At 43.1% G+C, this 15,129-nt stretch overlaps 1 long non-coding RNA gene across 1 annotated transcript in view; it reads right to left on the bottom strand.

Moving 5' to 3' along the window:
• Nucleotides 1–9,435: 9,435 nt before the first annotated feature.
• The window catches only part of LOC116696262 (uncharacterized), a 28,185-nt gene continuing 22,491 nt past the window's right edge, over nt 9,436–15,129 (bottom strand). The window contains exons 2-3 of the long non-coding RNA XR_004333664.1: nt 10,417–10,423; nt 9,436–9,448 (exon numbers count right to left, since the gene is read on the bottom strand). This is a non-coding gene — a long non-coding RNA (uncharacterized LOC116696262). The remainder of the gene's footprint in view (nt 9,449–10,416; nt 10,424–15,129) is intronic.

Below are 15,129 nucleotides of genomic sequence, written 5' to 3' on the forward strand. Positions count from 1 at the left end.
TTTGCAGTCATATCGGTAAACACCATACGAGTAAAAATGCACAACTGGGCTGCGTCACTCACGTCTGTAGACTCGTCTAATTGCAGTGAGAAACACTCGCAGTCTGCGAAATCCCTCCTAAGTTTCTCGGTCACATTCTCGTCTATTGCTTCACAGCGCCGTGTAACTGTACTTCTTGACAGCTGGAGAGATTTCATTGAAGATACTATGTCAGGTTTGTATTTAAAGTCTTGAAACAACAAATCAGCCACTTCAACGAATGCCTCTTTAATCAGCTCTCCGTCTTGGAAGGATTTCTTGTGTTTAACAATGATGTGACTGACCCGGAACAATGCTTCGATGGCGGTCTTTGCTTTTGTGGTAAGCTATGAGAAAAAGGCCAGCTGTCCAGACAACTGGGATTTGAGTTTTCACCTTTCTCCTTCTCAGTTCACTTTTCGGAGGGAATTCAGTTTCGTAGCTTTTATAAACAGTCCAAAAATGCCACTCCACATTTCCCTTCTTCTGAATAGCAATGGTAGATTTACAGATGAGGCAAATGCACTTTGAATAGGACATTGTGGAAAAAAAGTCCTCCTCCCATTCTGTATGGAAGTGGTAGGTTTTTGGCTTTTTGCTTGGTCCAGCTCCCCCACTCATTTTTATACCTTTTTTTCAGATTATTAGAAATGACTTAGCTAGGCTAACTCGGCAACTCGCTGCTGAATGCACATGCGTGCTGAATGCACATGCGTGCTGAGTGCTGACCCATGTGTCAGAAAAAAATCAGACGTTGGACTGGTTGTCCTGTATGTCAATCAAGTGACAAATAGTATATTGGCATAGTGAGGATGGATGATAGGCTGACATCTTTATTTTTTTTTTTTAATGCCATGTGATCTACCCCCACTGCCTTTGCAATCAACCGGTAGATCGCGTCAACGTAATGAGCACCCCTGAGCTAGACCTTCCCAGCCGGCAGGCCCATAGGTGATATTACATCTACAGCTGGCCTACTCCCTCTGTCTCTCTGAGCTGCGACCCAGCCTCCAACCCTCTCAGACTGATATTTCACACATCCCTCCGCCCGTCTCAAAGGCCCAGTCACAGGTGGGAATGCCTTCACACAGAGCAACAACAAGAGCCTGTTGTAATGAGTATGTGTGTTTTTCCCCCCCCAGAGGAATCACAGACAGGGGAAGCCATTCAGCGCGCCCCTCCGGGTCACACGAGAGATGTGGAGGGGCTGACCCGACATGGCCCACATCAAAGCCCTGACGGACACAACCCGGAGCAGGAGAGTTCAGGTGAACATGACTGTGTCTGGAAAGCAAGCAGCTCCGTGTTTATCCATGGTAGAGAGGAGCTGAAGAATGTTGCTGAGTGCCAGCTCGTCACCCCTGAGCAACTACAGGAAGTACTAGCATGATGCTTGCCATCTGTCCGCATCTAGGGGGATCATAGGAAGAAGCACTAAGATATAATATCCTTGAGAACCAAGATGATTTTTCCAAGAAAAAAAACTCATTAGTAAATATGAGCAACTCAATTACCAAAGTGATATCTGACAGATGAGCTTGAAATATTAAAATTTCTGTGTTGAACATTTGTCAGACAATAGACAGGATCTACAAATATCCACCCAAATGATGACAGATGGCACTAACAAGTAATTCATTAATACTTAGTACACAGGGATACATTAATTCTCATCTGGGCCATAAAACATCTGTAAACATGTTTCCCACGCCTCAGACCCAATAGGCCACTCTGTCCCCAACTAATTAGAAGCTTCTGCTCGTGGAGATAGTGGCTGGCTCATTGAGACAAAAAAAAGGTATTGATTTTTGACTATGACCCCAAACAACCAACAATGACTTGTTAATGTGTTCTTGTAATCAGAGGTCACAGATGTAACAGAGGTCCCTGATGCCCTGAAGAGGTCAATCAAGATAATTCAAGATTCACTTGAAAATAAAGAAAAAAATCATGTACTTTGTTCCTTAAACAAAGTATATACAGGCAAAAAATTATATTTCACTCCACAAAAATAAATACTGCGCTACAGAATGTATATTTGTAAGTTTAAAAACATAAGATTAACATTCACACCAGGTACATACAGTGGGGCTCGAAGGTTTGGGCACCCCAGGTAAAAATTTGTATGAATGTGCATAAAGAAACTAAGAAAAGATGGAAACATTTCCAAAAGGAATCAAATGAGAGATTAGACATTCATTTAATATGTCACAAAAAGTTAGATTTTATTTCCATCATTTACACTTTAAAAATAACAGAAAACAAAACAATGGCATCTGCAAAAGTTTGGGCACCCTGCACAGTTTCTAGCCTGCTTTGTAAGCGTCAACTATTTTCAGTTTCAGTTTTCAAGTTAACTGCTTAGAAGAACCCATGGTGCTGATTGTTGGGTTAAGGTCAGATGAGTCTGGGCATTTAAAACCTTAAGATTGACATCACCTGGTCTTTCACCTGGTATTTCCAGAGGATGATTGAGAACAATCCATGACACTGTCAGGTCTCAGCTTTCCAAAGGGGGCACTGCATGCTAGAAACTCTGCAGGGTGCCCAAACTTTTGCAGACGCCATTTTTTTATTTTCTTTTATTTTGAAAGTGTAAATGATGGAAATAAAATCTAACTTTTTGTGACATATTATACAAATGTCTAATCTGTCATTTGATGCCTTTTGGAGATTTTTTCCATCTTTTCTTGGCTTCTTTATGCACATTAATAATTTTTTTTACATGGGGTGCCCAAACTTTCGAGCCCCACTGCACAACTAAACTACTTACGTAATCTCATTTCCTTCACAAGTGTGCATCATTTCAGTAATATATGCACAAAACAGCTAATTTGACCAAATAATACTTGACCCTGAAAATCTAAATAACTACATAGTAATAATACAATTTCTAAACAACATCAGCTAACATAAAACTGAACTATTACATCTCAAAACTAGACATTATTGAAGAGCAAGCGTGAAAATGACAAACAACAGAAATATATCAAAACTGTAAGCATTTCTCTATGCGCTTAAGCCTCCATACAGATTAGAGCCGTCAACACATGCTGCTTGGCGTATCCGTCGAGCTGTGATGCATAAATCAGAACACACATTCATTTCACATGAGTATGAAAGGCACTCTTGCCACCCTCCTACTCCTCACTAGAACACTTGCTGTCATTTTCACACACACTCACCACACTTCAGCTTGTGGTGCCGCGAGTGACGCAAGGAGGGATGTCGTCAATTAACTGCGGTCTCTTAAAAGATTAGATGACTCAAAATATTTGTTTCTTGCATATTTTAACAAAAAGAGCAGTGTCAAAATGGATTCTTGCATCAAGATCAAGAGACCATATGAATGCATTTAAAAAACTCAGGACTGCCAATAACACGTTTACAAATCTAATTGCTAGGGCTCTAATATTACTAAGTTGATGAAGTTGACTAAGATGAACCTTGATTCCCATTATTGTCACTGGAATTACTAAATAACTGCAGCTACAACAAAACTGGAACTGAACATCTGATAATGATTTAAAAGAATTTGTGCTATGTGAACTATTGATAGATTAACTGAAATGTTGGCAGTTAACAGATCTGCATAAGTAAAAGGAGCATGCATGGGCAGGCATACATATGCATATGACAAATTAATTAATTAAATTAATTATGTTATGACTTAATGTAAGTTATATTCTAACAAATAACACAACACAGACTGGAAGTGACGGATGATACTGTATATGAAAGTCTTGCTAATGCAATAAAACCAAATATGCTTATTATTCTTATGAAAAAAAGACAAAAAAAACATATACAACAATCACTGCAGTTACATTTATTACATTTATAGGAAATGTATCATGTTAAAATGGACATAACAGCATAGAAAGGAACGCTCTTGTCATAGATTTAACCATTCATTGCAACAAATGGAAAAACAGTTATGCTTGGTGCTAATGGCTCTGCTCTTGACCACCCAAGCAACATGGTAAGCTACAACAGGGAGAGCTTTGCAGAAACCCCTCTGGTTTTAAAAGAGTGAGGCAGCCAAGACAGTTTCCTTTTTTCTTCAACGAAAGTTTTTACTATTTTTTTTTTTCCTGCATTTATTTTTAACCGCATTTGGCAGGTGGTCAGGTGTTAATTTCAGGCCCTGCTCATGTATAATTGTGAGCTCAAATAGTGAATAAAACAGACTAACCAATTGTCGATCGTAGGGTGGCTGAGGTCACCCTTAGAGACAGGTTAAGTAACTCAGTCTTCTGAGATGAACTAAGGGCAGTGCATCTTAGTGTGTTCCAGTTGGATTGGGAAGTCAGAATTGTCAACTGTAACGCTGCCTGAAGTCGGATTTCCGACTCAGAAAGTTGGCAGAACCCTACCAACCCTAGTTTATATAAACAACATTTCCTTTCCGGGATTGTTCAGGTGCCTCCGGAAATTCCACTAGATGTCTCTCATTTCGGCCCTTTCTTTGTGTTGGCATTTTAAACTTCGGTTGATTTATGAGGACTAAGGTTAACTGCTCATCTGATCTCTGCAGGGTAAATCAAGACAGGTAGGTAGACTAAATAATCTTTGAACGTACACGTTCCACCAAAACACTTTCCTACCTGAGGCTATTTTGCAGAAGCACTGTTGCCCAAGACGATTGTGAATGGTTTAAAGAAAAGCCAATAAACCAGGCACGTTTTCTGCCATGCGGAATGTTGTGTAGACTAGCCAGACCCTCTTCCGCAGCACTGTGGAGGAAGGTCAAGACTACACTGACCCCAAAATCACCTTCCACCCATGGCTGCTCCAAACATCAACACTAATGAAAGCTGTAGCAGTGTACTGTTTATTAGCACTTCTGACTTATTTGTGTCTCATTAAATCAGTCATACACACAGTACTTCCCATCTATTATCAGAAGACAGTCTACAGTGTTTGCACACGCAAAATACAGCACAATTAGGGTTGGGTACTGAAACCAGGTGCTAAAATGCCACCGGTGCCAAAACAACCAGTATCTACTAGACTGAATAGCAACTTGGATTTTGGTGCCTCATTTTGGTGCCACTTAAATGCTAACAGACATTAGAGGCAACAGGCGCATTGCTACATGGGACGCTATAGTTAATATTACGCTTAACAGCAGGTAATGTTAAAGTTAGCCTATTGTTAGCTAGTAACTGGCAGCAACAGTCTGCAGCTGCTGTGAGGTCAGATGATTTTTTATGTTTACAGTAAAACAATGTTCTTTAAATTCTTTAAAGTGTTCCCATTGTTACACACTGTTGCATTAAAGAGCTCTATAAACAAGACAAATACTGTAGGTGTCCACGAGTTCAAAAAAACTTTAACGTGCTGCAGCATACATGTTGTACCTTCCAGATCCTCCAGTTCAGTTTTGTCAATGGGAACCAACACATTTTCACACATACACACTGTGTTTCAGGCACGCACAGCTCCGCTCTCAGTGCACATCACAGTGTAAAACAAAATGTGTTTTTCTAACAATCATTGTAATATGTAATATAGAAACCCTCCTTGTGAAAGTATTTATTGCAACAGCCAAACGTAAACTTAACCATGTCCCCATTATGATCCCTGGTATTAATGCGACCAGAATGAGCCATTTCAAAGCTGTTTGAAGGAATTTAGCTATTCATATCATCTATCAAAGACATTTCAGAAATGGGCTGGCTCTTATTTAATGCTCACATGGAAGAAACGGCAATGGAACAGAACTACCTAATCACACACAGACAATAACATATTTCTCCATGCTGCCGCTTTAAAGGAACCCCAAAAAAGCCCTGAATCTAAATCTGAATCTAAATCTAAACAAAATACATTGATGTCTCCTTTACTTCAAACAAGCCAAACCAAGAAAATTCACAAGAGACCAAATTCCTGTCTGAGCAGATGAAATAGTTTTCTTTAACCAAGGGATGGCTTTTCTGTGGGCGCATCCCAAATGAGGGGGTCAGACAAGTTAAGGCTTGTCCCAAAACAGACACATGTTCGCCATTGTCAAGCAGACTTCTTTCCCAGCCAGGAGATCAATGCGACCTGTCAGAAGTCACCCACTTGCTGTCAGACACAAGAATGATGCTTTAGGGGAGCTGGGGATAGGGGAGGGGGAGGACCGCAAATTATGTAGTAGAATCTTACAGGGCAGTCTGCATTTTTGCATTTTAATTTCAGAGGAGGTGGGGGGTAATGGTTAAGAATCGGGGCCCTCTGGGGGTGGTGGTTGACCACTCGCATCCTGCAGGTAGAACAAACTGGGGACAGATGACAGTTGGCAGATGTGGCAGATACTGTTGGCATCTGTTGCTTCTTATAGCCACAAATGGTACTTTGTTAATGAAAAAATGTGGATACAATTATAAAACTTTTGGCAACTTCTATGAGTGAAAAGAAATTCCAGCTAGGTGGACAAGAGAAAAGTCTTAAGTCACTGAAACAGATATGTGGGTCAATTTGTGCTACAAGACAATGGAAATCTTACTTATTGTTCCTTTAAATTAGCCTTGCCAGGACACATAATAGCTCCAGCAAAAAAACACCAGAATGATAAGTTAGCAATTCTGTAAGTAAAGTTGGTCAAATGATCAGTGTAAGGTCAGTAGTGTTGACTCCAACCACCACCAGCTTGGCTGTCAATCAGTCAGGCCCTGATCTAGTGACCATATGTGATATGTGTTTGGGTGCAGCAGGTCCGATTGACAGCTGCACCTCCTCAAGCCCCGGCCACAGCACCTGCTTTGTCTGTCGGCTCAGCTGACACGTGTCCCTCTTTGTGGCCCCACGCAGTTCCCCCACTGTCAGAACCGGGGAGGGACTCAACAGGCAAACACATCCAGGGATTTTACCAAGGGTGCTGACTGACCGACCGATAGGAGCTATGTGAGGAGGGTTAGAAGAGGGTTGTTGTTGAAGGAAGGATGGAAGGTAGTGGAGAGGTCAAAGGGAGGAGGTATGTTAAGATAAGGTAAACTACAGGTAAACAGCTAGATGGTGACTTCCACAGCATGAATGATAATGGGTGGGATGGGTGGTGCAAACAAGATAAGCTGGACAGCCAATCATCTGTCAACTTTACAGCCCGTAACAAATGAGCAGAGCAGCAGCAGAGAGAAGGGGGCCGGAGCAGAAAGGATTGATTGGCGGCTAGAGGGGGCAGAGGGCGGGCAACTGTCAGTCATCTGGGCTTGTGAGGCCTGGGGCACACCTGTGCACCTTTTGCAAAGGGCTGGACGACCCTTTTAATGGGTGGGTCAGTGCGGGGCAGTGTGATGAGTAAAGCAGGATGTGGATGTTGTTATGTAGCATATAAAAGGGCTGCTGTCCCCCAATGTAGATCACCTGAGTGATAGCAGAGCAGCTCAGCAAACCAAACCAAAGGCATTGTTATGATCTTACGCATTTTATGACCCTCCCAAATTTGGCTTATATTGTACCAGCTATTAAAACACTGAGGAGTAACACCTATAATTAGCAGGAACATACTTTGTTTATCTCAGAGCACTTTATTCTCTGATCACAGGCATCTTTTAATTCGAAATAAAAAGAAGATGCCAACCTAAAGATATACAGCAAGAGGGTCATGACAACATAACACCCTGTGTAACATATCCGTGTAAATCTGCAACACTGCACTAATTCTGAATCTCTGCTCTGTGGTGTTTCCACTAGGCAGGCAAACTTTCTCATGTTAAACAAAGGAACTCATTCACTGACCACTAAGCACGGGTGAACAACTGTACAACAGGAGTAGGTGTGGGAACATGAACCATCTATCCTGTCCACATCTGCAGCGCACTTCCTCCCCCATAGATGAGGCAGCTGTTGTACAGTGAACTGTGCCGTGCTGCTCCATCCTCAGTCAGAGCACTTTCCCCATTGTTAGGATGAAAAGCGCCGCAGCGGCGGTGGCCCCAGTCCTCAGGAGCAATGGCTGGCTGGAGCTTATTTTGGTTGGGCTTTCCCAAATAAACACACCAGGACCTCGCAGCCGCAGCTGTGGGCCTCTCCCTGTCTGACCTGCTCTCCTGTGACTCCTCCACTCACAGAGAGAAAGAGAGAGAAAACAAGTGAGGGAGAAAGAGACAACTAGCCCGAGCCAAAGCCTGCAGAGGTTAGAAGGGCCAAATGCTGCTTATTAACAGAGTCAGGTCTTTCCCACGCCTGCAGGCCTCGTGTGTGCCGGCGGCGGCGTGCCTGCTTGCCAGAAAGTGTTTAGCTAACTTATCTACAGTCATCCTCCCACCAAGGGAAGAGGGGGTGAGGTTTGGTTTTTCACTGCTGGACAGAGAGGAAGGTTTATTCAGCAATTTCTGTGCAAAGACCGTGAGGTTTAAAACCTAGAGGGTGAATGGAATGCAGAACGCCTTTCTTCTTTTAACCTCCTGCTCTCAATATGGATGACAGTGTGAATTTGGAGTTTGACAGCTGAGTAAATTGGACTAATGGGCTGTGCATGCTGCGATAGAGGTCACATTATGCCCGTTCCTGCAGCCCGGCTTGTGGGAGTAAAGCTACAAACTGCTGCCTTGCTGCAAGAAACAAGGGCATGTTGTTGAAAAAGCACACCCACATGTTAGCATCATATTTTAATGAAAGGATCATCCCTGCCAGAAATATCTCAGAGCTAAATTTTTTTCCATTTAGATAAAAATTGCCATCACTAAAAAATACAGAAATGTAGCTATCAGGTATGAAACTGACCTTGTCTTGCATGTTTTGCATACAAGAACATTTGCCAAAGACATAAAAAAATATATTACATTATATTATGTTGTAAAAAGTTTGAGTATCTACATTTTCAAGGCAACTTATTAAATTCAATCTGCTGATGAGTATCATAAGACAAGCAAGTGAGTAGGGTTGTGACAGTTTTATTTTGGATCTTTAGATATTTTAACCTAACAATTTTTTCTCCCCATAATAATCCGTAATAAAGTTAAAGAGGTAAAACATTAATCGTGCCAGTAGTGTCCCACCACCCACACCCCCACAGCAAAACACCCACCCCCCTGAATTCCTCCTACATACAAACCCACACATACACTCTACCGCCTACATATGTCTCCGTCCACACAAACGCCCACACACACATCCATCAACGCTAATGAATGCTCAATCACCCACCTACTAAGTCCCACACACACAAACACACACACCGACTCATTCTCCAATAAATACAACAGAAGCCTACACCCTCCTACGCACAGACACATACGCTCACACACTCTTTACCCCCTGTGTTGCTCTGTTTGCACTGTCAGCCTGATGCAGAGCTGAATCAGCAATCACCCATTGGTTTGTGTGTGTGTGTGTGTGTGTGTGTGGGGGGGAGCCTGCAGCCTCTCCAGGAGCAATGTGGTGAAGGAGGAAAGAGGAGGGCAGCCTCTGGAGGGGACAGATGGGCAGACAGAGAGAGCTCCTGGGCAGGTAGTTATCCCCAGAATGTGGAGGCGTTGTTGGGGGGGGTCTTGCTAGGGGCTGAATGGCCTTTAAATGCCCCCCACCAACACCCACGGAGAGCATATTGAGGGGGGCTATTGTCACTAAAGACTCCCTCCTCCTCCTCCTCCTCCTCCTCCTCCTCCTCCTCTTTTTATGCTGAGAGGGTGCATCGCAGGGAGATTACCGCCTACAAACACACCTGCAGGAATGCACAGGAACTAAAATGTAGCGTGTCAGCAAATGGATTGACATCTGTTATGTGGAGACACAACTTCCTCAGTGAATATGAATGACATTTCGGAAAAATGACATGACGGAAAATTCCCCACTGAATTATTGTGGTCTGTTTTGCAGCAAAAACAACAGCCAACGTGTTGATTACCTGCCAGGCCCAGATCCTGTTCTACAACTGACACTAGAGTTGGTTTTAATTCATGCCAGGCTGTGTCCTTCTCCCAGCAGACTTGGGCAGCTTGAGTTTAGTCCCCCAGAAACCTAGAAAATAATTTAAGCTAGAAATAAAAAGGTTTACCAATGAAGCAGAAAGATGGAGAGAGAGAGAGTAAGAAGCTTGTGAGAAAGTTGAGACTGGGCATTAAATCTCCAGTCCCTTATTCTTTCAGCGCCACCACAGCCACGTCCAAAATTACACAGCATCTCCAGCTAGCAGGCAATTACAGTGTGGGGTCTATGTGTGACGCCTGTGTAGGACTGGCTGGCACTCACCTCACTGACATTCACACAGAGGTACTTACAATTTACAGCACAGGGTTAATTTTCAGATGAACCAAATCCAAGACCCAGGCCCGCTCCCAAGGCCCTCTTTCGGTTTTTCACAGTCGTAATTAAAAAAAATATATAATGATTCAGGCCCAAATTGCTAATTAATGGCTATGGTTGTACTCAAGAAATGAGTGACAGACTCAGAGAGGAAGAGCAAGCAACAGAAAGGCTGAGAGGTTGACAGAGAACTGGAGAAAAAGGTTGTGTTTGCCAGGGACTCTGTCTGGGCTCGATGGCGGGCCTGATGGCACCGTGTCAGTGTCTTTATGTGGGTGTGTGTTCAGGAGCGGTTTCAGCCCAGACGGACGTGACACACACATTCAAGCGCTTGTCAGGAGGCCACCCACGCCTGACATCAGGAGAGTGCCAAGCCCTGACACACGGAGCGTGGTGAAGCGACAAGTTCGTCAAGAGACCGATCAGTGCCTCCTTGCCACATCTCAGTCATTATCTCTCACAATCATCTCTCACTCCCCCCTCTTCTCCCTCCCCCTCCTCATCATCTGAATATGTTAAACTAAACATTTTTGTTTCAGATGAACACACTGTAACCTCAGTACAAATCCATCTTCTAAGATATGTATTAGTGGCGAGAAATTGCAGTTAAATGGCAAATATGTGACCTCCTCAGAGTATTTGATGTCCCTATCTAGATGATAGAAAGCTAAAAATTTCATTCTGTATCATTTACCGTAACATTACAGGGCAGAACTTATTTTCCAAGTTTAATAACTTCAGACAAAGCCCAGATGTGGACACAGTGCCAGTGGTTGATATTGCCAAGTGTTGGTAATTTAGTCTCCTCCAGACCCCCACTTCTCATCAGAACCAACAACTGTGGACTGACAAGCCTCCCTCCAAATGTTCCTTGTGGTTTCTCTTGGGGGTGTGCAAGACCTCATGCAAATGCTTAATCACCTAACTTTACTGTTTGTCCCAACTGGCAAAGTAAACAAAAGGCACACTTGGGCAGGCGTCTTAAACAAGCTGAGGAGTGTAGGAGGTTTCCAGAAATAAACCAGAGCATGCAGTTAAATCACAGCCGAGGGAGGGTCAAGTGTGCCAGATTTCAAAGGGAACCCATAAAAGACACAATCTGGTTTTCACATTTAGACAAAAGAGGCATATGTGGCTGAGATATCATGCCACACCCCATGCCTGTAGTATGGGGTGTGCTTTTGCCAGTGCTTACTGTAACTTTCATTCCTACCACTCACTAAAGCTGCTGATTTTTCCGGATTTTTAGATCTCAAAGAGGAGCAATTATTGGTTGACCTGGAAACCTGCATTTTCTTTCTGTGTGCCATGTGATGTTTGAGAATTAAACAATCATGTACAGACCTTTACAGCACACATATCACGTCAGAAGTGGGATCATTTTACCTGTGACAACAACCACCTGTGCCATCACATCATAAGGCCCTTCTCCTCACATGGCATCAGTTTAAGATCTCTGAACAACCTCACAGCGTTGTCTAGTGCCATCTATCTCCCTGGCCGTCTATGAGATGAAGCAACACACCAAACGGGATAATCCCTTGTCAACATGTTGCTGATCCTGGGATTGGGCTTCCCCTGGACCCTGATCTCCCCGCTGCCTCCCTCCTTCCTTCATCACTGGGTCCCTCAGGCCGACATGGGCCCTGACAAAGCCCTAATCCATCACCTCCTGTCAGGGACGGCCGCACCGCAACACCCCCCTCATGGTCCAGCATTAGCCTAATCCACTGTGCCGGGGCTCCATGAGAATGGAGCGCCCACATGGCTTCACCCCGGTTCTGTTTACTCGTCCCATCTGAGTCAACACACACCCCAGAAGGACGACAGCCACAGAAAAGAGGGAAGCACCATGAAATCCCTGGACCTATCCTGAACTGTTTACTGCCCCCACCAGCAGAGGAGGCTTTACCTTGTGTGGTGATGCAGTGAGTCTGTCTGGAAGGCCTCTGGTGTGGTAATAATGTAATCCCTGAAGCAAACACAGCTAGGCCTCCTGACTTCTGAAGGGTGTTGCTGGCTGTGGATGCCTCCTCTAAGGGGAGAAGCACACTCCACATCTGTGAATTGACAGCAAAAATGCATATAGCCTTCAGGGGTGCACACACACTAAATATGTACACTGCAACAGCACACACAGCTAATGATAGTTGCAGGGTAGGAACATGAGAGTAAAAGAGAAATAACATTTGAACTGTCAAAGTGGTGTGTCAGCAACCGTGTAAGCACATAGCTAGAAAGCTTTAGTGTTTTTGCAAACAAAACAAAAAAGGCGAGAACAGAGTTTAGCTTATGTTTTGGAAGTTTGTTTGCCAGTTTTCTCAGCTGTCCGTCACATAACAAGAGCACAACATATTCACAAAAGAATGCGAACGAACAAGACAGCATCTCCACAAAATTTGGAGCTGAAACGTCAACAAGGATAATTGATTATTCATCTTCGTGTCTCATGGTGGGAGTGATTTGAGTAATTGCTGTTGAACTAACGTTTGAATCAACTGTGTTTCATGAATGTTTGTTGTGTTATTTTACTCTTCACATGCATGCGTGCGTGCTGTTACCTGCTGAAGGCTCCACACTGCTCTGTTTGGGAGGAAGCGTCCATTGATGCGTGCGTCCTGCCTCCACTCCCCTCAAGCTGCGTTTCAGTGACCATTCAGAGCCAATACCTCCCTCTAGTGGTGGAGGTATGAACAGCACGGTCAATTCTCCAGTATCTCGTTGCAGGAACACTTTTGTACCACTCTGTATATTACAGTCCTATTCCAAATTTATAATTATTTAACCTGAACCTGTAAACATTTCACAGTTCACCACAGGTATGGCCTAGTGTTGTTTTAATTTAGTCTTGTTGAATCATCCCACATCATGTTCAAAACACTGAAACACTGTCACAGCGCCTTCCCTTTTTTAATAGATGTAAAGGTGAATATCAATTTACTTTTGATTTATCATAATAAAGTTTAAAGAAAACTACATTTCACGCAAATTGCAGTTTTTGGGGAGAGATTTTAATGTTGTTGTCTGTTGAAGAATTACTAACATCAAGATAATAAATAATAGATGGGATGACACACATTTTTATATTTAAAACACATTTTAATATTTTCCTTCGCAAATTGCTTCCCTTGATTGAATCCCTTGACCCCAGGTCTTGGTGAAAGTCATGATGATGCACTCAGTAAACATTCCTATTGGAAAGGAAAAACACACCTGAGCCTGGAGGTGTGGGAGCCACGTGTGTAGGGAATTGAACCCAGGTCTTATTTTCCCTAACACTGACACCCTTGATGGCTCGTCCCTTTCTATGCTTGAGTTACCGTCCTCCCTTTATCCTTTATACCTAGGACTATGTGATGAGCACATGTCCCTGAGGGCCCATCTACCCAAAGCTTCACATTCTCTGCAACACATATTGTCTGGCCTGAGATGAACAGACAAGGAATTCTGGCAGGAGAGGGAGTTATTCTGCCTTAAGGGGAGAGGGAGCTGGTAGGGGGATATTTTAGGATCTCCTGGGGCTTTGTTGGCATCCCGTACGGCTTTGTTATCAGCTTCAGTTGGGAATTAGGGGATATTCAAGGGGAATCCTGGGCTGCGGGTAGGGTGGGACCGACTTGGCCGTAACATGTACAAGTAAAATGTGCATTTGATTTGTGTTGAATGTACCGGGTTGTTATAGTTTCATAGTTTACATCAGGATTTTCTTTCTTTTTTCATTGCGAAATATTCTTTTCATTCCAGCAGTATTTCAGTTGGAGAAACAGATTTTTATTGTTCAGAGTTAATACTGATGTAACTGTAAGGTTAAAAAGAAGATGCTCACAAGTGTTCATAAGTGGCTAAACTCCAACCTTTAACTCTGATGTTGAATACATGTAGACGTTTTACACTGTGTGAAATGTAATTAAACGGAAGAAATCCTATGTATTTGAGCAATTTCTCATTTTTTTTTCAGCAATTCTTTTTTACATTCATTTTTATTTAAATATATTAATAAAGTGGTATCTTTACCTGTGGCAAGAAAATACATCATGTAGTTACTGCTGTTGCACAATTGCATTTCATATTATTACATAATACATATCAAGTTTTTTCAAAACTTGTGCAAAGTGAGAGAGACATAATCCATCTTCCACATAGACAGCTGACAGGTAGATGGTTGATGCAATCCCTCCAGTGTATCCTGGACCTCTGGGTTGCCTCTAAGTCAGTCTGCCTGTAACATCTCAGAGAGCGAGGTAGCAAGAAGGCGTCCTTACAAGTCCCCAAATTGTCATCTGGCTCTTCTGAGTGTCAAGGGGCAGAAGAGCAATATCACGATTGTATTTATACATGTACATTTTTTGTAACACATCTTTATTGAGTTTCCAAGGGGCACATACAGTACAATATAAAGGAAGACAGCCACTGAGTAAAGAATTGAGCCTTCCTTTTGGCCCACCCGCAACTCCTTAAAAAGCAACTAGACAACGTAAAACAACAATAAACAAAATTCACGTGACACTAAGTTGAGTATTAAAAGAGGACATAGTTCATTAAGTGAAGAGAAAGGCACTGCGACATGATTGGGGAACATTTAAAGTTGGCATACTGTAAAAATATAGAACCAGTGAGCTGTAACAAAACTTTCAATGTCAACTGTTTCTTCTCTAAAGCCCTGGCGATTCAGTCACTGTACCCTGTAGGCCTGCAGCGTTGACACACGTTGGCCTGTGTGTGCTGCCTCTGCAGCATCTGTCATTTGTAATGCAGTGGGCCTCTCAGCTGCTCCCTGCACGCTGCACCCTTTGGCTGGTGAATAGGCAGCAGCTACATTAAACCCCTCTGCCCCACAGCACTTTCACCTGCTTAGTAAAGGCTGCCCGGATAATACGG

This window comes from Etheostoma spectabile, chromosome 9, assembly GCF_008692095.1.
Source record: "Etheostoma spectabile isolate EspeVRDwgs_2016 chromosome 9, UIUC_Espe_1.0, whole genome shotgun sequence".
Lineage (NCBI taxonomy): Eukaryota > Metazoa > Chordata > Actinopteri > Perciformes > Percidae > Etheostoma > Etheostoma spectabile.